The following is a 26790-nucleotide window of genomic DNA, read 5'->3' as shown; positions in this document are numbered from 1 at the left end:
CCAGTCAAAAGCAGAGGATATAGGATGTCAGAACATGTCAGAACCCACATCAAAGGTGAGGTCAAGAAGATGCTTGATCTCGGGGTAATAGAGCCCTCTACTAGTCCATGGTCTAGCCCAGTGGTGTTAGTACCAAAAGCAGGATCCAAGGAGTTGAGATTCTGTGTGGACTATAGAGCTCTTAATGCGGTCACCAAGACTGATGCCCACCCTTTGCCAAGGACAGATGAGTTAGTGGATAAACTTGGTGCAGCCAAGTACCTCAGCACACTGGACCTTACGTCAGGCTATTGGCAAATAGCCCTGACAGACCATGCCAAGGAGAAAACTGCATTTTCTAACCCGGTTGGCCTATACCAATTCAAGGTTATGCCTTTTGGACTAAAAAATGCACCTGCAACATTCCAAAGGATGGTGAACCAAGTTCTAGCTGGGATGGAGGACTTCTGCATGGCATACTTGGATGACATTGCAGTCTTCAGCCACTCCTGGGAGGACCATGTGAACCACTTAGGACATGTTTTGCAGGCTCTTGAGCAGGCCAATCTGACCATAAAGGCAAGTAAATGCCAAATTGGACAGAGTAAAGTGGTCTACCTTGGACATGAGGTAGGAGGTGGTGAGATAAGGCCTTTGCTCAGCTAGATTGAAGCTGTGCAAAATTGGACAACGCCTACTACTCAGACCCAGGTGAGAGCCTTCTTAGGCCTCACTGGGTACTACAGGAATTTCATTGAGAACTATGGGACCATAGCTTCTCCTCTGAATGTGATATCCTCTCCAAAATTTCCAAAAAAGGTCAAATGGAATGAGGAATGCAATCAGGCCTTTGAAAGCCTGAAGAAAGCTCTTTGCCAAGCTCCAGTACTCCAAGCTCCTGACTAAACCAAACCTTCATTGTACAAACTGATGCTTCCAATGTAGGTATAGGCGCAGTTCTTAGCCAACTGGATGGGAAGGGTAGGGAACACCCCATTTGCTTCATCAGTAGAAAACTGAAGGATCCTGAAACAAGGTGGCCAACAATAGAAAGAGAATGCTTTGCTATTGTGTGGGCACTGAAGAAGTTTAGGCCATACTTGTATGGTTCTACTTTTGTCATTCAGACTGACCACCAACCCTTGAGATGGTTAATGCAAATGAAAGGGGAAAATCCAAAACTATTGAGATGGTCAATCTGCCTCCAGGGGTTTGATTTCACCATTGAGCACAGGTCAGGGTGTCACCATCAAAATGCTGATGGACTCTCTAGGATGTATGTCATCGACTAGAGGTATGAGGTTCATCCAGGAGTGGATTAAATCCTCCTGTCCCTTAGTCTGGGGGGGGGGGCGAGTGTTAGGGAGAATTCTCTGTTTAGGCTGAATTTCCTGACCTAGTGAGTCCCCCAGCAGCTTTGCTGGATTTTTGGGGTTTATTTTTTTCTCCTGCCAAGAGTGAGACTCTTTTACCCTCACTCTTGGACATGACTTGAGAGTGTTTCTGTGACTTACTATGTGCTTATGGGCTAGGGGGTATTTTTTTCCCATAGGCTATCATTGGTTTTTTTGAATGTGTGTTACACAGCACCCTCAGTGCAGTAACACAGGGGTGTCATAGAGACCCCCAAACATAGACTCCACACCCTGGGACTGACTACTGTCTCCCTGGGTCTGTAAAGTCACCATTGACTTTACTAGTCTTAATTTAGGAACTTAACCAGTACAAACCATCATACTGTGGAAGTACTGGTAGGGGCAATTAGATTGCCCCTGGGTCCGTTGTCGAGGGAGTACTGTCCCGTCCCCCCTCGCCGAGTTTCTGGCTGGTGGCAGTGGATACCACGGAAATATTCCACCGGAATATTTCTCAATGGGATTTCCCATTGATTTTAATGCACCACTTTTTGGTGCAATGTTAAAGATACCGCCGGCTTATTTATTTAATAAAAATTCACCGGTTGGGATTTTTTGCCAGAACTCGCCGCCAAAATGGCGTCTAGGTTCATTTCAGTAACCCTGAACCCGAGTCGAGCCTTTGTTCCACTTTTGGCGGGCTTCTGCACAGAAGCCCTCCAAAGTGGTGCCATTCTGTCTGGGTACCACAGGGGGTGTGGGAGGGGGTTTAGGCACCCTGGACTGAGTTGCCTTGCCATCTCATGTCGCACTCTGGTGTGATTGGCCCAGGTGGTGAGCCACCCCGCTCACACTTAGCATGTTTGAGTGACAGCTAGGGTGTATGAATGGGGGTTTGCTGCATAAAAGCAGGGTTTTTGGGACTGGTTCTTCAGAAGTCGCCACAGGACCTAAGAAGCCGAAGAGGGAGAAGCCGAGCCGACCTGCCAAGACGAGACCACCGGTGGAGCCCTGCGGAACCGTCTCACCACTTTTTCCGACGACAGAGAAGATCTCCCGCCGGAGAGTCTTCTTCCCTTGACTGGTTTCTGCCTCCTTTTCACCGCCCTGAAGCATCTCGTGGCCGCCTTGCCTGTGCCAAGCACCCTGGCAACCGGGATACCACTTTTTACCTCAACCGCGAAAGAGGGGTAACATCCTTTTAACCGGAAAAACTCCACGGCTGGTTTCTTCCCTGGTAGTGCAACGACCTCCAGCTTTCCTCCACGACGAGATCTTCTCCTCCTCTGGACGACGCCACGACTTGCACCCACTACCAGGAACAACTGCCACCGCTGGAGGATCCTTTCCATTTTAAAGGTACCGTGTTCCGCCCGGCTTCCCTTGCCACCGATTGTACGGGGTAGATTTAACCCTCGGCTCTCGACCCTGGGTAAGCCTGGGACACCCTTACTAAACTTTTCTTAACTGAGAAAACCCTTTTCGACTCACCTGTAAAGACTTGTGACATTGTGTGATCTTGGGCATCTTTTCGCCTGGCTTTCCCTAGAGTGGGCCTGGCAACCGAACTTCCTTGCTCCTCAATAGACTGCCTTGCTAAACTTACTGTGAACCTCTGAAAAGTGTTTTACCTTGCTGTTTTCATTATTTCTGCCTTTTCCCTCCCTTTTTAACTAACTTGTTGGGGTGCCATCTAACGTTAAGCGCTCACCTCTGTTTGGAAATAAGTGGTGTTAACCTAGACTTGTCCAACAAATAACTAGGGATGTACATATAAGTAATAGTGACTGTGTTTTGACTTACTTACCTTTTCTGTGCTAGTGTAATTTATGAGTGTGTCTTTTAAATAAATAATTATATACTTTTACACCTAGCTCTGGTCAATGTTTGCTTGAATTACTGTGCCTCTGTACCTATTATGTATGCTCTGTATACTGCCTAACTCTTCTTGAGGGAAGTCTGACTGCTCAGCCACAGCTACCAGGTAAATCTGGGTGGTACAGACTGCTACCAAGTGGGTTTACTGCCAAACACCTGTAGCCTTAAATCTTTTGCAGTGGTCCCAGAGGGAACTGCACAGGTTTCTGTCTAACAAGCCCGAAGAAGACAACACACTACCACTGCACTGGCACCCGCCCAGAGCATACTGGACTAGACCATCCAAGTAAGTCTGCAGCATGGCAGAGGTGGGGGGCTGATGGGGGCCCCCAGCGATGCCTGCACATAACAGGTGAGTGGCGGCTCTCCACCCAACCCGGCCCCAAACACGGACAAACGGCCCCACCTCCCAGTGCAACAGGGGGCTGGTGGTACTGGCAGAGGCTCGCGCTGAGTGAAGAAGATGCGGAAAAGGGCACTCCCCCAAGATACCCAAGACCAGAAATTGCTGTGATAGGGGGACCCAGAACCCCTAACCCCCGCCGCCCATAATCACTACCCCGGGACTGCAGCAACCAATCGACTACAGAGGCAGCGCCACCACCGAGACCCATGGGGGGGCATCCTTACCCCTCGGGGATCCAAGCTATGGTACGGTACACACATTCCAGGCCCATTGAAGAACACTGAGGCGTGGACCATAGCAGAAGGCAGCTGAGCGCAAGCTCCGACACCTGCCCGCCACCCGAAACACACAGACCCAAACTGCCCAAGCACACCTGCAGTGCAGCAGGGGCAGAGAACTGGAGGGAGTACACGGCCGGCCCAGCACCAGAGCTGAGGACACACATCCAGCCCTGGGGCCCCCACACAACTGGCGGCACACCAGACGGTGGCCCCCCTGCTACAATGGCTCTCCTCACAAACCCACTTTGAGGGCAGACATTATGCACCAAGCAGCACCCACTCAGCGTGGCATTGACTGCGCAACACTGGTGGGGGCCCGACCCACAGCACACCTGAGAAGGGCAAGTGCAGGAGGACTGGCCCTCAGGACAAGCAAGCACAGCAGAGAGGAGACCTAGAACCCACAACCATCACCACCCAGTATCATAAGCACGAAACAGATACGGGCAGACACCCACTGCACCCAGGCTGCCACTGAGCCCTAAAGGAAGCAGACCACGATTTGCGGGGCCCCGGCTCCCTAACCGTAGCCGGCGAAACCCCCGCCTACCTCTCCGGGCCACACAGGGAACACAGAAACGAGAGGGGGTACCTCCACAACTGCCGCCGGGTGAAGATAATCTCCATTAACGCATAGCCCCAGTGGAGACACCCCCCCTACCGCAGCGCAGACCACCTATTGACGAGGGGGCCCGTGCATACTACTGGGACCCGGCAGAATACGCCAACAGCAACATGGCGCACCTACAGGGCTGGGCATCAATGGCGGAGCGAAAGGCCAAAGAAGCCACAGTAAGGGAAGAATCGGTGATACGACAGAGGGAGCTCCCCAGGACCCACCCCAAGCAAGGCAATCACAGACAATAACCCAGATGCCAAAGGGGCCACAGAGAGCACCCTCACGAACCAGAAACATAAAGAAGAAAAGCACAGTGGTGCATGCAAAAAGTTACACAACTAGCAGGGCTGAAAGACCACTCTGACAACATCCCAAACAACCTCCCAAAGCACTCAACGTGCAACAAAGCAGACCTGGAAGTCCAGGCACAACTGCAAGGCATCTTAACAGAAATGAAACTAATTGGCCAGAGGATGCAGAAAATGAACAGCATGGTCCAGGAGATTAATAGAGACCTCCAGGAAGTGCAGACCCAACTGGCCACTCAGGCTGAAAGGGCCACAGACAATAAGCAATGCATAAGTGCGCTGGAGGACAACCAAGCCACAGTGGAAACGGACCTCGACGGGGTCATAAGAGAAGTGCAGCAGATTGGGGAGAAGTTGGAGGACCAGGAAAACCACTCCTGCAGAAACAACCTAAGGGTGGTCGGACTCCCGGAAAACACTGAGGGCACAGACCTTGAAGGCTACATCGATGGCCTCCTGCTGAACAATCTCCACATCCCCAATACCAAAGACCTCACCATCGAAAGGATACATCGAGCGCCGGTCCCAAAACCGGCCCCAAACGAACAACCCCGAGCCATCACTCTGAGACTCCTGAACTTCCAACACAAAGCCATCATCCTCAAGGCATATAGAGCAACACCTCAGATATGCAAAAATGGCTCAGACATTAAGATATTTAATGACTACTCTATGCAGGTTTCCAGAAGAAAGAAGATTCAACCCCATATTCGAGGCTCTCCAAAACCTAGATCACAGACATTACTTAAAGTTCCCCGCCACGTGGTGCATGCAACATGATAAACAATGGCACTTGTTTACAGACCCAGGGGCAGTGTGGAGATTTCTTCAGCAGCACAATGTAGTGACAGCAGAGGTCAACCCACCAGCACCGGAGGAAAACAGACCACCACATACCACACAGTCTCAAGCAGACCGCCAAGACCCCAGAGATCACTGGCGGAGGGCCGGCAGGGGCCCGAGGGGCTGGAACCCAGACTGCAAGAAACGCAGCTACAACGGGTGATGCACACCAGACTAGATAATCTAAGGGGCAAAGGGCGATAAGACCACAAATTGCCCCTGTGCCCCCAGCACAGGGTCCGCTCGAGCCTCCCGACACCCCCCACTCCCTGCACCCATTAGTTTGAACATATGGGCAATGCAGGCGATACAAACACTCTTGTGTGCCAAGCTGATATATGGGTTATTCAACCCAGTATTGCATATGTGCCTTGTGGTTAGCACACCCGATGTTTCTGTTTAAAGATAGTTAGGGGCCATAGTTTAGACCCCGTCAACGTTTATCGGGGCACATTCCCTGGCTGTTCACCCCCCCTGTGGCTAGGTGTGACTTATACTCACCCTAATGGCACCCATGCGGGATCGAACAAACAATGGATCGATGCACCAATCTCATAGGAAGCACCCCCCCCCACCCGAATGGCTGAAATATTGTGTGTGACCCTAAACATCCAGGGCCTGGGCCACCCCATTAAGCATAGACGCATGCTAAACCTGATGCGAGACATGCAGGGTGATGTCGTCTTCCTCCAAGAGACGCACCTCAACAGAATAGAAGTGGAAAAACTGTTGCAAGGGTGGCTGGGAGTGGCAGTACAAGCACCGCACCACGGGATGTGCAGGATTTTGATCCTGATACATAAATGGATCCCGCCACAGATCCACCACACGCTCAGCGACAAAGCAGGACGATATGTCCTACTCCAAGGCCAAATATCCCAATGCCCGATCACATTGTTAAACCTATATGCCCCCACCACTGACTCCCCGACGTTCTATGTTGACACATTCGCAGAATGTGCCAAACATATGCGCAACCTCACAATCATAGGGGGTGACTTCAATCTAACCCTAGACCCAGACAAGGACTGCAGAGGTCCAGCAATAATGAAGATGACGAACATAAAAAAAGAGGCTTCCTCTAAACACCCTGAGAGCCGATTTACGCCTCATAGACATATGGAGACATACACATCTTGACACCCACGACTTTACCCACTATTCCCATTGGCACGATAGCTACTCCTGCCTTGACTATTGGCTTATGCCGGCCAACACCACACACATAATCACAGGCTGCGAAATCCAGCCAATAACTCTCTCGGATCATGCCCCTGTCCTACTCTGCCTCACACTCCCGGAAATCCCCCGAAAACCCCCTTCCTGGTGCATGAACCTCAGACTGCTCCAATACCCGGACCTAGTGGGAAGGCCAGCGGAAGACACTGATGACTTCTGGACAGACAACCTAACTCCGGATTTCACACCCTACAGAGGTTCGGACACGTTCAGAGAATTTATCAGAGGGCAATGCATGTCATGCTGGGCCCACAAAATCAAGGGATGGCAGGAGAAGGAGGGCATACTGACGAAAGAACTCAAGACCGTAGAGGGCAAACATAAAGCGGCACAAGACGCATCACTCCGACCCCAGATGGCGAGGATCCGGAATGAGATTAATCAACTCACCATGGACAGGGCACAAAAAGCCTACACCAGCTGGGCTCAAAGCTACTATCTGGAAGGAGACAGACCACTACGGAAGATGGCCCTGGCCCCCAAACAACATCAAGCCGGCCAACTAATCACTGCAATCCGGGATGACACCGGTACACTGCTAGAGGGGGATGACCGGATAAACAACAGGTTTGCTGAGTTTTATCGCAAACTATACACAGATACAGACACGTGCACCCCCCTCCGAATCGACGCATTCCTTGAGACGGTACACCTGCCCCACATCTCGGCGGAACACGCAGCAGCTCTGGACTCACCCCTTACATCGGAAGAGATTGCTAGGACCATACAATCCCTGTCAGGGGGAAAGCATCAGGCCCAGACGGCATGCCGATTCACCTCTACAAACAACTGGCATACGAAATCGCCCCACACCTGGCCGAGGTTTTCGAGGAGGCCCAATCCCACAAACACCTACAAAAATCCATGCTGGAAGCTAATATCATAATATTCACAAGAAAGGGAAAGACTCAGAACTGTGCGGGTCCTACAGACCAATATCATTAATTAACTCAGACGCCAAAATGCTAGCTAAATGCCTGGCCCCAAGGCTAGAAGACCTCATGACGCTACTAATCCACAAAGACCCGACAGATTCATCAAGGGTCGGCACTCCGGAGACAACATTCGCAGACTCCTGCATATCATCGCCGGGAGGCCAGAACCCTATGACGCCATAATAGCAGTCGACGCTGAGAAAGCATTCGACAAAGTACAATGGGGGTTCATATTCAAAGCCCTCCAAAAGTAAGGCCGCCCCCCTAGACTGATCCATCTTATCAAACTCCTTTACACCGAGTCCACAGAGACATTGGTCACAAACGGCATGGCATCGGAAACCTTGACACTACAATCGGGCACAAGCCAGGGGTGCCCGCTTTCACCACTCCTGTATGCCCTATCCATCGAAACTATGGCAGTTAAGATGCACACAGACCCGGCATGGACGGGAATACGACAGGGTCCAGAAGAACGCAAGGTCTCACTATATGTGGATGACCTGCTAATATATGTAAGCAACTGACCCAAGATGCTCCCCTATCTCTGATCCCTCCTGGGAGAAATCAGACCTATGGTGGGCTACAGAGGGAACTGGAGCAAGACCAAAGTGATGCCCCTCCACTGCGATAAACCTTGGGACCCCGGCGGCATCGCACCCTTTACCCTTCAACTAGGGTCTCTAAAATACCTGGGGATTCAGGTAAGTGTCGACATAGTGGAACTGAGAGACCTGAACTACCCGCAGGTCATAGACAACATACTTAGGGACCTCGAGAGATGGGATACATTGTCACTGTCACAGTCAGGAAGGATGAATGCCCTGAAAATGAACTCTTTCCCCAAACTCATATATATTGCCATGATGATACGCACCAACTGCACGCATGGTCAGAGAAACAATTTAAAGCTATCAGCAAATTCATCTGGAGGGGCAAGAAAGCCTGAGTCATACTCACAATCCTGCAGGAGCAGAAACCAACCGGAGGCTTGGCGGTCCCCTCCCTCGGTGCCTATAGCCAAGCAGCTCAGTTGGTGTGGGCGAAGCGATGGCTTAACAAAAATGAAAGCTCCAGTTGGCACAACATGGAGATGTCCATCATGGCCCCACTAAAGCCTATTGAAATCATAGTGATACCACTACGCAAACTACCAGACAGCGTCAAAACGCACCTGATCACCATGCCAACCCTCCAACAATGGCACCGGCTCCGGGTGCCCCAAGGGGCACCGACCGAGCTCCCACCAGCATGGGCCAGTATAACGTCAATCTTAACATGGGGAGCGTCACATTTGCAACACCACCATTGGGCCAACACATGGCCGACGTCCGCATAACCGACATCCAGGAAGACGGAGTGCTGTTGGGGTTCTTGGAGGCCCACGCGATGCTGGGGTAGGGGACAGATGACTGGCTGCTCTAGCGATCCATCCTAATGACAATTCTCCACCTCACCTCACGTGAATCCAGATCACAGCCCCCTATACAATGTGAAAAAGCAATGGACCACAACACTGAGGCCTTCCCGCGCATCCGCACCTTCTACGCGATGGCCATCCCCAACAACCTACACTGACTGAACACTCTAGCAGCAACATGGATGGAAGACTTGGGCATGCTGGTGACTACACCAGACATTCAAAGTAGCTTTGCAGCGATCCTAGTGGCCTCCCTCAACCTCAGAAACAGAGACGTCCAATTCAGAATGATACAACGCCTATACTATACCCCCGACAAGATGCACAAAATGGGAATCCGTCTCGACAACCAATGCTGGAGAGACTGCCATGAAATTGGGACCCTGGGCCACACTCTCTGGTCTTGCCCAGGCATAAGCACATATTGGAGACAGGTACACCGAACAGTAAACAACATCGAGGGAGCTGAAGTCCCCTTTTCACCACTGGCACTAGTGCTAGGAGACGTCGGCATAGACTGGCACCAGGACCCACTGAACAGTAGAATGATCTCTCTCATCATTTTCTCGGCAAGAAATCTCCTAATTCTACATTGAAACTCGAAATTACCTCAGACACGTGCCAACTGGTCCAAAACATTAACCAAAATGTGAAGGCTAGAATGAGCAGCATACTACAGACTAATGACTGCCAACCCCGCTAAAGGGTGACGCTTTGGAGAACTGCTGGAGGCTTACATCTAACTGAGCCCCATGAAACACGCGCCCAGACGGGCGCCCCCAAGACCACTGCACCACTCTAGGACCATTCAAGTTCAAGACAAATGTTCATAAACGCCAGGACGAATGGGGGCAGGGCAAGAAGGCCACTGGTCAATAAATTGATGGGAACAAGCAATTTTACATCCGGCAACAGAGGAAACTCAATTACGGATTTGGGATGGGAGGGGTGGGGGTATAAGAGGGGCAGACAAGGCTGCCACACAAACCCTGGCAACAACACAGATTGAAGCCATAATCCACCCCCATCAGGGGCAGGTCAATGTTCAATCTCAAAGAACTGCAACCAGCCAAGAACAGGGGGATTGTTCTATTGTTAATTGGTTTGAATGATATGTTTAATTCTAAATGTCAAGCCTATGATAGCGCTTTGATCTTGATAACATTTATGTTTTGTACTGAAAAATGGATAAATAAAGTTTGATAAAAAAAATAAAAGTATATGAAATTCAGTGAAAAAACTTTGTTAAAGAGATGTATGGCTAAAAGTAAAACTTAAAAACTCTGGAAATGTACTAGTTGTGGTAAGCTAAGCAACCAGAACTCACGCCATCACTGTGCACTGGTAAAACTAACACCCAGGACAAAAATGACATCCCAAGTGTCATTGATGACATTACATATGAAATTAATTTTTATGAAAAGTCCTTACAAGGGGTTGTGTTTATAATGTTGGTAACCAAGATGTCAGGGGTGATCCAGAGACCTATCATGAAATACTTAATGTATTAAAGAATGTACTCATCTACACAAAACATTATATTGAAGTGTCAGTGTTAATACAGGAACCTAATCATACATACACACATTTTTTATCTGCTAATTTTGGATAGTAAAATAATGAATGCTACCTTATCAGAGTTTTCAGTAATGTTAAACATGGAGTAAATAGCTAACAATTCAAGACTTAAACAATACGTATGAAGACCCACAATGCATACAAATCAGAGGCACATACAGACACACTAAGGTAAGGAAGAAAGAAACAACATCACTAGAAGAAATGCAAAAAAAAAAAAAAAAAAGTTCATCTTCCTGCATACAAATGAATTGTGTGTTTGAGGCCTGCTTAATGGCCCGTTTATGTGCACCATGAGCTGAAATGAAACCCTAACGTAAGTAGTTTAAAAACATTCATGCATGCCCAACATCTTCCGCTGTCCACCTGCCCCTCCATATCTGCGGTTGGTGTCCCTTCCCTTATTTCCCTCCCCCACCTTACTTCACGTGCACACCATTGCAGATGACAGCCCTACTATCTGTTTTATTGTTATGTTTGTAACACTCCCTCATTGCCTGCTTACAAACAGTCACACATAAATCCACCAATCAGTTAACTTTACATATAATCCAATTAACATACTAAACTTACACACACCAACTGCCACTTAAAAATGATGTACACATCTTTTGCATATGCAGTTTCCCATACTTATCCCCAAAAATGTATGCTATAAATAACAATATGTATTGTGCAGTAAAACAAGTCAATTAATGGAAAAAGTAGTAATGGGAATGGGGAATGGTTTACTGAATGGGGATTTACTGGGTCCTCCAAGGTCGGAATGACCCGGTAAGTCCCCATTCAGCCAGACCGGACCCGGGTTTGGAGGCAGCCATGGCGCTAACAGCGCCATGGCTAGCTCAAACTCGTAATGACCCCCAGTGTCTACAAACATAAAGTACCTCACGTGTGTCAAATTGTTCTTCTACAAACAAATAGAGATAAAGTTGTTTCCAAACTTCTTCTACAATGTGTTTTATGTTGTTCTCAACATGCACTAGTTGCACTTGAGACTTGTAAAAAGTGTGTCGACAAGATACACAAACAACATCAGGTATTTCAGTAGAAGATAACTCAAACATTGCAATACTTCTTTAATACTGTTGGAAAATCTGATCCTTTGAAAGCATAGGATCATCATATTTATCATTTGCATTGTAAAAACAAAAATTTCTACAGCTCCAGTCAAAAGTATTTGATTTAAAACTGCAAGAGACATACTTGGTGTTTTGCACTCATACAGTTTAACTAAAAGGTATCTCATTTTGGTATGATGTGCAGCCAGCATCCGTATATAAAGAAACTGACTCTTACATCTACTTGTATCAACACAAGCAAGAGAATGGTCCAAAAGTCCTTTTTTTCACAAACTTCACTGTCATCTATTCTTTGTAGCATCTTGCTTTGTCTTTGAACATTATAATTTTTGTGCAATCTCTTTAAAACTTTACAAGAATACGTATCAATATTGCACAATCCTCACAATCCTTCTTTTGTTTAATTTTTGACTGACCTACAGTTTCCATTTCCATATTATTACACTGTATGATTTCTTCTTTTTTAGAAATCACACCATTTCAGACTTTGTAGCTACGTTCATTCTCATCAATGGCTAGTGGAACATTCTTTCCTAGTGGAACATTCTTTCCTTGAACGTAACTCTCCTCATTAAAAAATCTTTCAGTATGAGAAGTGTGTTTCCACTCTCCACCAAAGACATCACAAAAGTTGTCACGTGTAAGCACATGAACTGTTTGTATATTTGTATAGAATGGTGTAGTCACCATAAGCAATTTCTTAAATTTATTTAATATGAAAGTTAACAATTTTCCTTTCGTACATCCTTATTCCTCTGTTTCGAATTGATAGCACATTCACTACCTTTTTTTCTAAAAAAAAAAATCTTTTTCTTTTTTAATAGCTGGTAACACATTTGAAATATTTTTTCTTTTTTTACTTTCAATAAAAACATTATCGGTTCCAGCAAAACTTTGTGTTGGCATAGCTCTTATTTCAACTATCCTCAACACTAGAAATTGTTGCATTATCTACAAGATTTGTATATACAGATTTGAAAACACTATTTTCAAAAAATAATACTGTTTAACTCTACTTCCCTGCAGACGCCCCTATCTTATAGATTGTTGTTGTTTTATTGATGACATCTTACAAAAAAAGCTGAATATAATTTTTGGGAGGGGGAAATGATTAAGTTCACACATTCCTTTCTTTATATTTTCAATATAAAATATAGTTTTCAAGCCCAGGCTAACAGATGGAGATGCACTTTAACGGCCCACCAAGGCCAAGCGAAACAAGACACTCACTCAAAGCTGCAGAACAGAAAAGCCTGTATCTGCCCATCAGCGTAAGTGTAATAGTTATTCGCACCCAGGGAATCTTCCTGCGTGTAGATAATTTCCTTTTTTTTATTCCTGAGAAAATATATACAAAAGTGAGTACACCTCCCACCAGAAAAATGTATACCATCATGATTTAAATCAAATAGACATTTGTTCCCTCTTCAGATGACAGCAAACATTTAAAAAAACTGTTCCAAATTGGGAAGCATAATTAAAAATGGAACCTTTAAAATAAAATGACTACTACTTCTCTAAAAAACATATCAGCATGTCCACTCTCCCTCCACTACCAATTCCCAATATCAGTTCAGTTTCAATGGCTAAGTCCCCTAGTAGTGCTATAAAACGCCTCACAAACCTCTACTTAACAGCTGAACAACAACTCCAAGTACACAGCATTAAGTATATTAGTGTTCACATAACTAAACCCTACCACATACTTGCTTCTCCCAGCACCCATTTAATTACTCCTCCTTAGCCATCCTCAATAGAAAACATGCACAATTAACTATGTTTCCTGATTCCACGCATTTCAGAATAATAATACAAAAGCCTAATGCACTACCCTATCTTTTCCCTACAAACTAATAACTACTACTGCTAATCAAAAAGATATTAGAATCTATTTTCTCCCTTCACTGTCCATCACCATTCTACTAAAGTTTCAATGGCCATATGCCCTAACCAGCCAGTTCTTAAAAAACCTCTTCAATACTACTGTTTGCCACAACCCACTATGCAACACCATTAATTTGACATCTTATACACCACATTACCAATTTCTTACATACCATAACAATTTGACATCCGCCCCACATCCAGAAAAAAACGGGGTTATAGGTCGAAACCCAATACAGGCCATAACAGAGAAAACAGGTTTAGAAATAAGTAGTAGATAACCTAACAAAACAGATGCTGGAAAATCAGCCATTTGCTCTACCTGCAATGGCCATTTTTGCACATTAAACCACAACAATAACCTCCACCACTAAGAAGGTGGGCATGACTGCCACATGCTCTGAAAGGAAGCAAAGATGCATCCACTTCACCCACTGTGGACATGACAAGCCTATCTGCACTTCAGAGATGACTCAGAGTACCGTACAACCTGGTGGAACCCTCCTCCTGTATCTTATGCAGCTGTCCTACTGATTAAAGGCATGATAACATTCATGCAGCACATGGCCCTTCAAGTAAGGAGAAGAACATGATAGACACACAAATCCAGGGTCACACAAAATCAAGCAACTGTATTAGCAGCACCAGCTCACCATCATCTGCATACTCCAACCCATTGACAGAGACCTTGAATGCAAAGCATATATACACACTACCATGTCACACCATTTGAAGTTGGTAGCTACATGCCAATGTTTTAAACAAACTCCTACCAATACACTGTTGGCATGGTTCATGACCTGATACAGCCAACATTCCTACACATGCTGATAAAGATAGTAATAGCTCCCCTACACCATGCATCAACACACATGGCCACTGAAAATCCCAGGGGCTGCAGATAATCTAAAAAGATGATTTTACATTAGTGAGCAGTTCACAAACACCAATGGTTTCCTGAACTGCACACATGTGCGATATACCATGTGTGTCACTGATTAGGAGGAAGCATATCTTCCAGAACTGTAAACAATAGCAAACCTTAAATGTACAGATTACATGTAAAACAGTACCCTGGATGTATTCATGGCCACACACATGGGGCAACTGGCATGTCTCCTTGCTAACTGAAACATAGAGAGTGACAATGGAGTGACTCAGAACTTCAGCACTAAGTACCACTTAAGGTAGAGGGCTAAAATGCCACTGCCTGTGACAGTGAGGGTGATGGGGAGAGTCTGATTGGAGGGTCACAGTTATCATATAACCCACTGTTATCAAATATATACCCAAAAACAACCCAAATGATATTATATCATAACTCATTTATATTGCACCCGTACACAAGTATTTCTAGGCACAAACAGACAAGGGAGGGAAGACAGAGGAAAGACAAGACAAACTATCTTACTAGGCCTTATGTCATTCAGATCATACAAGTGCAAGAACGAAAAGTGCAAGCAGAAAGGGAAGGAGGAAGTGCAAGGGAGAGGTTAGGGGAAAACAGCACACAAATGCATGAGTAAGTGCAACCAGGGAAGCAAGTTTCTGGGTAGTGCAAGGACCAGGGCAGCAAGCTTCTGGGCAGTGCAAGGATAACTTCTTATCCTCTTTCAAGTACGCAGGCATTATTTTCAGGAATGTTGACACCTATGTAGAGGGGCAAATGTTGGCTAGAGAGCAGGTGCCCCCATGCCTTCACCAGAAAAAACAGAATTACAAAATCAGAAAGGACCCATTTGAAACTTCACTTTAAATCCTCCTTGAAATGCAGCTGGTACAAAGAAAATTAGTTTTGCTACACAAGTAGGGACAGAGGAGGCATTAGCTTGCACGATTAGTGTGTCTTTTAAATAAAATAGACTAGTTGGCAGGTAAGTGTGTACCAAGTATGAGGGACTACAACACTAGTAGGGCAGCATTTCTACAGGTAGGGATGAGGTTTCAGCATACATATATGTAGAAATGTTAGTGCCAGGCATGCACCAGGTTCTCAATGGGCATCAAATAAATGCAGAGCAAATGTGTCCTGCAGAAGAAACATAACGTGCCATGTTAAAAATGCACCAGCAGAGAATTCAGCTTGCTGCTTTAAGAAAAGGCCAGATAAGCACAATTGAACAAATCAGGGAAAATGCTGTAGCCAGCTCTGATGGTAGTGTAGTATAATTTAGCGTGTTTTGGATTGCAGCGCCACTGCATGAGATCACATTATTACTGTTCTGTGGTACAGCACGCCATGTGTTGCCAGGGTAACATATGGACATGTATATGAAGACAGGCTATCTATTTTAAAAGCACTATATGAAGACAGGCTATCTATTTTTAAAAGCACACCATGTTTTTTTCTTCACTTGAAAGGCCTCACTTACAGGAGACACATTAGATACTTGATTAATTAACTTAACTAACAAATACTAACACGATTCTAACTACTTAACATTATAATGTGTTCTCCATGTGCAAAATGAGGCAGGCTGAGATTCATTTTTAAACGGGCAATTTTTCTTTGCCCTTTTCACTGTCTTTGCAGGAAGCAAAATTCGAATGCCAGGAAATCAGTTAGATACAGTTGCTTTCTGTAAAAGTGAGCTATTGTTGAGGAAGGAGGAGGCAATAATCTACGTAGACTTAGGGGAGGTAACAGAGGTTTTTTGGAGTGTCTTTGACAGAATTACAAGGAGAAGACATGTGCAGAGTTGCAGTGAGGTCGCCTTCATTCTGCTGCTGTGAGGAGCTGGACCACTGACCTTCAGAGCCTGGGGTTTCCTAGTCACCTGGCACCGGCTTGAGAACTGCAGATTGCAGATTGAACTGCATGTTCTCGCTGGGTGTTTTAAAGAAAGAAAAAAAAGAGAGCCCTGGGTCACTGCTCAAAGACGACAAGCCAGGAGATTTCGCGTGCTGAAAAGCTACAAATAGCTGGTAAATATAAAAATGGAGTGAGATTGCTGTGACTGCCGGACGAATTATATACTATTAGACAGGCAGTGTAGCGATAGGGAATTCTCCTGTGTTTAACTGCCACGTTATAATGTTGCAAGACAAATGATATCTCTCTTTTGCTTGTTGCAAACATGAAATGAAATTATTTGTGGTATTATTGCATTTGTTTCTCTTATGTTTATTTCAGAAAGTATTGTCTCACCAGAATGGTGATGTATCATTTTTAAATGAAATTGTGATAACACAGTCTGCCTGAGAGTATTCTTGCTTCTGTTCTTCATTTGGTGCCTATAAAAAAAAAGAAAATACTCTGTAGGGAAGGGAATGATGTTTAATGTGCCAAGTTTCTTATACAGATGAAGCAATGTCATGAGCCATTATTAATAGTTGTGCGCGTGATTCCACTCAGGGTATGTGTGCGTGGCTTCTGAGTGGAATATAACGCAATAGTCTGCTCAGCGTATATGAATCAGCAGAGAGAGAGGCCTATGGAAACATAGTCTCACTAATGTAAATAAATTAGTGATAATACCACATGTTATTGTGAATACTCCATGGAAACATAGTCTCACTAATGTAAATAAATTAGTGATAATAGCCATAGGTGGCACTCCATATGAAAATGTGGTGTTTCTGAATAATGTAGAAGTCTGAGGATCTAGAGATCACAAGACCAGTCTAAACAAAAGAAAGGGGTTTTGTATGTTGGGGCCACAAATAAAACAAAGAAATTATGCTCACCAAAATACCACCAACAAAATGTATTCCACTATAAAGCCAAACCCAATCTGAATGCAAGGAATAGTCACTGTCAAATTACCATTGTTTTTGGTGGTAAGAAAATACCGCCAAGCCCCAGGTTTATACAAAATACCTTACAGTAGCTACATTAAAAGCAATGTCAACAGCCCAAGGCCTTCGGAACAAGAAATTATTGTGTGTGGTCAGCTGTCAGATAAATTGAGTTGCGGAGGCACAGTGTAGAGTTCATTCTTGGAATGTTGTTCTCGAGCTGGTCTCGCACGCTCTCTTGATTGTATGCTGTGAGAGCCGCATGACCAACGGGAGACAGTTAGAGTTTAAATGAGTCAGCGCTGTGTTGGGGCCCCGGGGAGCTCCGTAGGATTAAAGTTTTCACTTTAACTTACCGTGTCATCGCATCCTTTCATATGGCGATGAGGAACGGAGCTCGCCACGGAGCCAGCGGGGTGTCCCAGTGAAGCAGAGCAGTGTGTCGGGACATCCATGGTGCTGACCCCAACGGCCGAAGAGGGCCGAGTAGCTTGGCAGGAAGAGAGGTGTGGGGGCCGCAGGGGGACTGTCTCAGCAGCAGAGTTTCGGAGATGCAGGGAGACGGTCTCCGCGGCGGCTGCAGGGGGACTGTCTCAGCAGCTGTTGGAGTGAGGAGCTGCAGGGAGACGGTCTCTGCGGCGGAGGAGGCGTGTGAAGCAGGAGCTCTTCACTCTCCCCACCTCACCGAGTGAAGCCAGGTTGGTGCCGCCCACCCCAGACCCCTGTGGACATAAAGGTGAGGAGGAAGAACTAAGGGGGAGAGGGGACTGGGGATAGGGAGTGAGCACAACCAGAGGGGGGGGAGGCACATTCAAATACAGTGCCATCTAGAGGATCCCAGAGGACGATTATTGAACAAAGTGAGCACAACCATAAAGGAAGGCACATTCAAAGGAAAAAAGAAATTGATACAGTGCCACCTAGAGGATCCCAAAGAAATTTATTTAGAAAGGGTGAAGTGCCACCCAAAGGAGAGAACCTGTTTAAAGGTTATTATTAAGTAAGTGACTGTTGAACTTACGGTGAGCACTTTTGAAGATTTGGACAGTGTGAAGGGAGGAGCCAAAGGGCCAAAATAAGAGGAAGACTGGCAGAGATTAGAGGAGGACTGATAAGAATAAATAAGGTGTAATAAGTAAATACACCTAGTGTGCAACAGTGCATACAGAGCATATTGGTTGAATAAATTGGCTTATACAACGCAAAGATGGCTGCGGCGAGTATGTCACCACCACCCCCATTCCTGTCAGAACCCGGTACTCCGCCAATAAGATGGGACAGGTGGAAAAAGTTGTTTGATACTTACCTGATTGCCATAGGGGGTGATAAATTTGCATCAGCGAGAAAAGAAGCAATTCTACTCCATAACTTAGGAACTGAGGGCAGAAGTGTTTATGATGGATTGCCTGATCTTATGCAGCAAGGCCAAGGAGAAATCAACCAATATTCGATGGCGGAAAGAAAATTGGAGATCCATTTTGAGGCTAAGAAAAACATAACGTTTGAGAGGCATAAGTTCTTCCAAAGGGTACAAGATCCACAGGAACCAGTGGAGAACTTTATTGCGGCACTAAGGTCATTGAGCCATACATGTGAATTTGGGCTACTCACAGACTCTCTTATAAGAGACCAATTGGTCCGATGCACGAATAATGTGAAAATACAGGAGAGACTATTGTCAAAGGATGCATCACTGGAATCAGCCATTGATACAGCAAGGAGTATGGAACAAACCCATAAATATATGTCAACTATGAAGAGAGACACGCGAGAAGGAGAAGTGGCTGCAGTGAAGGGATTCCGTAAGAGCGTCCCGAACAAAGAAATAAGATGTTACAAGTGTGGGAGCAACCGCCACATTTCCACAAGTATGTTTTGTCCCGCCAGGAATATCTCGTGTTTGAAATGCAAGAAGAAGGGCCATTTCGTGAGGGTGTGTCGGGAATCAGGTGTGGTGCAGAACATTGAAGCAGGAGGAAGAGTACCAGAACAAGCAGAGGATCAAGTAATGGAACTGTGCAGCCAGACAAAGCATGTGCTATAAGTTTCGGAGGTCTCAAGCAAAGGAGGTGCACCCACAGATGTATTCATGATCAACGGGAGAGTAGTGACAATGAAGGTGGACAGTTGTTCACCGTAGACTTTAATGTTGAAGGCAACATTTCTGAGTTTCATGCAGGGAGACGTGAAAATATTGAAAGAACACAATATTGAGCCTTATGCATATGGGAACGTGAAAACTGACGTAGTAGGGATGTTCCAGGCCTCCATAAAATATAAAGGAAGAAGCTGTGAATCAGAAATATATGTGACACAAGAAGGGTCATCACTCCTGGGGTGGGGTGAACAATGGAAATTAGGGATCAGAATCCAAGCGAATGCAGAGAGACCTATTGATGTGGCCGAATTGAAGGACAAGTGCGAGAAGGAGCATCCTATGGTATTCAAAGATGAATTGGGAATGTTGAAAGGATTTGAGCACCAAATTCAGCTGAAGGCAGGCGCGAGCCCAAAAGTGCATAAGGTGAGGCCAGTGCCTCATGAATTGAGCGAGAAACTGAAGGTGGAGGTAGAGTCGTTGCTTCAAAAGGGAATAATAGAAAAGAGTGAAAGCTCAGAATGGTTGTCGCCGGTGGTGGTAGCCGCAAAGGCAAGTGGAGACATTAGACTATGTGTAGACCTGCGAGATCTGAACAGAAGCATCTTGGTAGATAGACATCCCCTGCCGATAATTGGTGATAAATTATCTGTACTAAACAACGCCAAAGTATTTTCAGTCATTGACCTTTCTCAGGCATACCATCAGATTCCATTGAAGGAAGATTGTCAACATTTGACAGCATTTATTACAGTATTTGGAACATTTAAGTATTACAGGATGCCATTTGGACTCGCCTCGGCAGCGGCTGTATTCCAAAGGGTGATGGAGACAGTACTGGATGGAGTAAAAAACATTATTGTGTTCCAAGATGATGTTCTGATATATGCTAGTTCCACTAGGGAACATGATGAAGTCTTGAAACAGGTGTTGAACAGGTTGGGTGAGGCAGGGTTAACGGTAAAAAGGAGCAAATGTAAGATTGCGGTGAGCAGAGTGGAGTACCTGGGACATGAGATTGATGAGCAAGGAGTGAGACCTAAGAGGAATTTAGTGGAAGCATTGAAGGATGCACTGGTGTCAAAGGATAAGGAACAAGTCAAATCATTTTTAGGATTGGCCGAATATTATCACAGATTCGTGAAGGATTTTGCCAAGGTGTCAACTCCTCTTAGAATGTTGCTCAAGAAGGGTGCAAGATTCGAATGGTCAACAGAATGTGACGTGGCTTTTGAGTGCATTAAGCAAGCGGTGAGTGCAGCACCATCCATAGGAATATTTGATTCTAAGGATAGAAGTGTGTTGGTGGTTGATGCGAGTATGTTGGGGCTGGGTGCAACATTGGTGCAGTATGACAGGGACAATACAGAGAGAGTTATTGCATTTGCGTCTAGGACGCTGAGAGGTGCAGAATGCAAATATTCCGTCATCGAAAGGGAAACATTAGCCATGTTCTGAGCTGTGAATCATTTTAAGTATTTCTTGTGAGGGAGAAGATTTGTGGTCAGGTCAGACCACAAACCCATGGTGCAGCTCTTTGAAAGTGGAAGGTGGGCTTTGGGTTCTCCAAGAATAAGCAGGTGGGGTTTAGGACTCCAAAATTTTATCTTTGATGTGAGCTACTTGCCTGGAAAGAGAAATGTGGTGGCGGACTGCCTGTCCAGGCTGCCAATGGAAGGTAATGGGGTAGAAGAAAGAGAAGTAGAAGAGGAGTCAGTAGTGGCTGAAAAACAGAGTGCAGTTAGTAGAGAAGAGTGGACACAAAAAGAAGATTCTGATGAGGACCTCAAACTTGTAAAGGGTTGGACAGTGAAAGGGTGGCCAGCTAAAAGAGATTTGGATAGCAAATTCAATACCTGGTGGGAGATAAGAGATTAATTGAATTTGTGTGAAGGCAGATTGAGGAGGGGTAGGTATATTGTTCCCCCTCAGCCTATTAGGTCGGTGTTGGTGAGATTGGCACATCAGGGACATCCGGGGGAAGCTGCCATGAAAAGGAAGTTGAGGCAGAACTATTGGTGGCCGGGAATTGACAAAAGTGCTGAAAGGTATGTTAAAGATTGCTGGAATTGTCAAACAAGTGACAAATGCAGAGTGGTAAGAGAGGCCCCATTAATACCTAATGTGATACCAGATCAACCTTGGAACAAGTTGGCAGTGGACATTATGGGCCGTGTGGCAGGCCTGGGAGGAGGACTTAAATTTCTATTTGTCGTAGTAGATTTCCATTCCAAATGGTTTGAATGGGAAGCGGTGAAAGAAGTCACGACTAAGGAATTGATTGGTTTCTTGGAAAAGGTCTTCCTTAAGGAAGGTGTTCCTGAGGAAATTGTGTCTGATAACGGAGTACAATTTGTGTCCGTGGCAATGAGAACATTTCTTGTGGGCTATAGCATAAAACACACAAGGACCGCACTGTATAATCCCAAGGCGAATGGTCTGGTTGAAAGAATCAACAGGTATATAAAAGGGGGCCTACAATTGGCTATGAAGTCGGGACAACCATGGAGGGAGGTGTTGAGGATGTTAACATGGAGTTATGTCACTACACCACACTCTGTAACTGGTGTATCTTCATTTGTGTCTATGAAAGGCAGGGAACCTGGTACAAGGCTTTGTCCAGGATGGCTAGGTATGGCCAAGGTGGTCAGTGTGGATCGGGATCGCATAATGAGACTAATTAAATTGAGTCAGGAAAAGAACAAAGAACTGTTTGATGACAGGATGAGGGTGAAAGAACAGGCATGGAAGGTCGGGGAGATGGTGTATGTTAATAATCCCAGGTTGGTGAACAAATGTGTGGAAAGTAAGTTCCTGGGACCGAAAAAGATAAGTGCAGTTAAGAGCAATGTTGTTGTCTTGGAGGGAGGAGAAGTTTGGTCAAAAGGAAGGTTGGCAAGAGCGGGAAATGAGAAAGAGAATACATTGGAGGAGAAATTGAAGGGAAGAAAAGTGAGTGTGGACTATAATAAGAAAGAGGAAGAATTGGTGAAAGAATGAGTTGTTGATGATGAAGTGAAAGGAGGAGTTGTGGATGTGAAAAATAATGATACTGGTGTAAGAGTGAATGAAGAAGGTTCACATAGGCATAGGTCAAAGGCTGTGTGGATGAGAGATTATGAACCAGAAACTTAATATTAAAATGAAATGCAAGTCAAAATTTAAATGCTCAAAATTTAAGATTTATTTTTTTCTGCTGTAGCCTATTTCTATTTTATGTTTGTTTTGGCTAAGTGGGTAATGTAATTGAAATTATTTATGTTTTCTTATTCATAGTTCATACTTAGTTATTTTCTGCATAAGGGGGAAGATGTGTAGAGTTCATTCTTGGAATGTTGTTCTCGAGCTGGTCTCGCGCGCTCTCTTGATTGTATGCTGTGAGAGCCGCGTGACCAACGGGAGACAGTTTAAATGAGTAAGCACTATGTTGGGGCCCCGGGGAGCTCCGTAGGATTAAAGTTTTCACTTTAACTTACCGTGTCATTGCATCCTTTCACACAGCAAACCGTGTGAAGTTTATGGGATGAACTGGGCATCCCAGAAAGTTACGAGTTGGCAGATTAATGTTTCTGCAGTTGGCTAGGCGTGATGGAAGGAGCAGAAGTGACTAAAGAAAAATCTACTAATTACAGCAATGATATCTTAGCAGGGTAAAAGCAGGATGACTCACAAAATAATTATTCATAAATATGTCAAGAGCAGGATGGCGATCACGGATTGCGAACAAGGCCTTGAGCCTCGGCGACTCATGGCATGGGAGGTAACATGGGCTATTTGATTTCATTAAATTAAGGCAATGTGCTTGTCTCTCTCGCCTTCCCACCTACATAAATGTGTCATCATGCAGCCAGTTCATGGATAGTGTGACCGCATTGTACCCGATGAGCACGTCTTTTTTTCACTGCAGAAGTAATGTAGGGCCTACCAATTAATTTCCAGATATGATGAGGTAGCACTTTTTAGGGGAAGGTCCATGGGTTGGAAGTTAGATAACAATTGTCCAATCCGTAGTTGTACACATATAGGATTCCATATGTAGCCTAGTAGAGGGAGCCAATTATCAGAAGCAATAGGTTTTCATGACTGTGACATCACAATGACTCCTTTGTACTATGTAAACTCCTGTTTTCTGTTCAAATGCTGGAGAATTCTGGAGTGAGAGCTTGGCTTTTAATCTTGATTTTTACCCCAGTCTATTGCAATAAACTAGTTAACTTGCATTTGGCATACCACAACCACTCTGTGTTGTGTCTTTTTTGACAAATACAAGTTAGAGGGCAATTTGGCTTTTTGTGACTCTTTTATCATTTGGTAGCAGAGGATGGTTCGAGCTAGTGGATTTGGGGTGCCCTACCACCCTCCTTTTCAGCAGTAGATCGTTCAGGGGAGCAGATTTTCTTTTGTGCTCAACTCAACGTGAAGGACAGCAGGGCCGACTTTGCGATAGTACTCTGCCTGTTCTTCCACTGCCCGCTGAAAGCAACAGGAGGAGCTGGCCAAGTGAGGGTACCCCAGAGCCCACAACCCTCAAAGATCCACTGAAAAACGTGAGTGCTATGTGCAGAGTAACAGGGGGTGGGAAATGTATTGTATGATATTTAAGAAACTAACGTTCATTAAGGGTAGCTCAAGACAAGGTCAAAGTAAATGAGACAGAGAGATAAGGATATCCCTGGGGGAACCAGAAGACAGCTGTATTTTATTGTATTGTAGTGTGGTTTTGTTGATTACATTGTTGTTTACCTGCATTGTATTTTGTTGTGAGGCATGTCCTTTAGAGGTGGTTTTCTTTTGTGTGTTGTGAGAGTAGCAGATAGTATGGTTTGAAAGAGGTTGATGGGTAAGTATGAACATTTAGATTGTGAGCGGATTTGTTTTTTGTGATCCAGAGGTAGGATTTGGATTTTCGGGCGTGACCCCAAGGGAAAAGTGTGAGAAAATTGTCAAAACCTATTTCTGCTTCTAAAGTTTTAGTAAGCTGACCACTATTTTGCATTGTTTATTCTGTGTAAGTGCCAAGCTGTGCGCTGTTTAAACGTTTTCACCATGTCAGATACCCCAATAATTCACCTATGTAAAGCATTGTCTAGATATAGTGCCAACATCAATATGTAAAAGGCTGACCGGGTGAAAGGGACTGCTGGAAAGATGTACCTGACATGGCCACAAGAGGGCACTCACTGTAAAAATGTACTCCAACACATGTGCACATACTAACATGCCACACAGAATGGCAGGAAGCTCAAGAACAGGCTAAGGGTATTAGAACTCTGGAAGACCTTTGAGGACGAAACAGAGGGGCCTATTAAAGAATGGAAGCTTAATATGTGTCAGGGGGAGCGCAAGCAGCCCACAGCGGCGCCGCCTCCTCCCTCTGAGGAAAGCGCTTACACACAACCAACAACTCCACCAGCTAAGGCTGGCAGCCACACAAAATTCACAGTACCACCTCCATATGAGGAGAGCACACCAGTCACAACCATCCCCGGAATATACCGGGCGCAGGGAGCAGCTGTAGGGTATAGTAATCCCAGGTATGAATACCCTGATGAGGAAAAAAATGAAAATAAGAAAGGGTGAAAGTGGTAAAAGGAAAGGCTCCATTAGTGCAAATGGAGAATGAAGCATGGCGCAGCTCAGAGACAAAGTTAAGGGATGAGAAAGAATATAGAAGGCTACATAGCTTAGAAAAGCAGCTAAAAGCAGCTAAGGAAGAGCTCCAGAGAGTGAGAGGCATGCAGGTAGATGGTCACAGGGCAAGAAGTGTATTCATAGGTAAGGGTGATAGTGGAGAGACCATGATGAAACCAGAGAAATGGGTAGGAGGACAAATATTGTTAAAACTCGGTGGGAAAGGCACTGAAAATAGTTATGTGAAGGTAGTGGAGTACGAAGAAATGAAGGAAGCAGCCAGGGAGGAAATCAGGATAGAGACACAGGAAGAGATAGAGCAGTGAGAAACAGCAGAAAAGCAGCAGAGAAGATGCAGAGAGAGGAACAGGAAAGACAAAGAAGGAAGAAGGAGCTAGGAGAAAGGGATGAGTATGTAAAGAGGCTAAATGAGAAGAACAGGACAATGACAAGATAAAAGGAAGAAATTGAAAAGATGTGGAAGGAGATGAGCCAAAGAATGAGCAGAGGTATGATGCCAGAGATGTGGGGAGAAGGGAGTGGGACAATAACCCCAGAGACCAGGGGCAGATATGTGTTGCCAGAGATTATGAGTGAAACATATCTAAGGGAGCCTGTTAAGGGTGAGAGTTTTGATCTCATACTTGAGTATGACGAGAGTGGAGAAAGTGACAGGGAGACAGATTGGGTAGACATGGATGGTGAAGAGGGGGGAGAAGAGGCAGCACAAGAACCACACATGGATACCACAGGACCAGGCCTAGCAGAGATTGCAGATTTACTGGGGCCAAACTTAAGTATGTATCCACCCCTCATATTAGTACTGCCCATAAATGAAGATCATAAATCACCATATTTCTTAAGAAACTTGCCAAAACGCCAGCAACACCGTGTAGCTGAGACATTGTAAAGGAAAACTTGTGCAGCATCACCTTTGCACAAGAAAGGGGTAACACAATTCCCACTGCTCCACAAGGGATTAGGGCAACCCCACTATACTCCTTGGAATCAGACAGACAAAAATAACTTGATGGATAAGCTGCCATTTCTGACAGCAGGGGCGGGCCATTGGATCTACAAGCTAGAGCGAGAGACAGCCGGGATAGCATTATCTACAGTAACAGAACCTAACACCACTAAATATGACGTGTCACCCTTTAATAATTACAGAGACAGTGTATGGAAGGCACTGAGGGAGCTGTTTTTCTAGTCATTATGGCACTGATGTGAGTGCCATAATGACTAGAAAGATGGGGCCTACTGAGGACCCTGCTGCCTATATTCAAGGCATTAACCCCCTCAGTGCCAAGGACGAGCTATCTCATCCTTGGAATTACTTTCACAGTGGCACTTTTTGGCACTCAGTTTTGAGCGATCCCTGCAAAGCAGGGATCGCTCAAAACAGTAATCCAACCCGCTTGCTATGTGAGGGGGAGGTTCACTGCCAGGGGGCTGGATTACTTTCAGTTTCACATCGGCATGCATAAAGCACGCCGACGTTAAAGTGAAAGTAATT

This window comes from Ambystoma mexicanum, chromosome 2q, assembly GCF_040938575.1.
Source record: "Ambystoma mexicanum isolate Mex_15411 chromosome 2q, UKY_AmexF1_1, whole genome shotgun sequence".
Lineage (NCBI taxonomy): Eukaryota > Metazoa > Chordata > Amphibia > Caudata > Ambystomatidae > Ambystoma > Ambystoma mexicanum.
Note: the sequence above shows the minus strand (reverse complement) of the source record.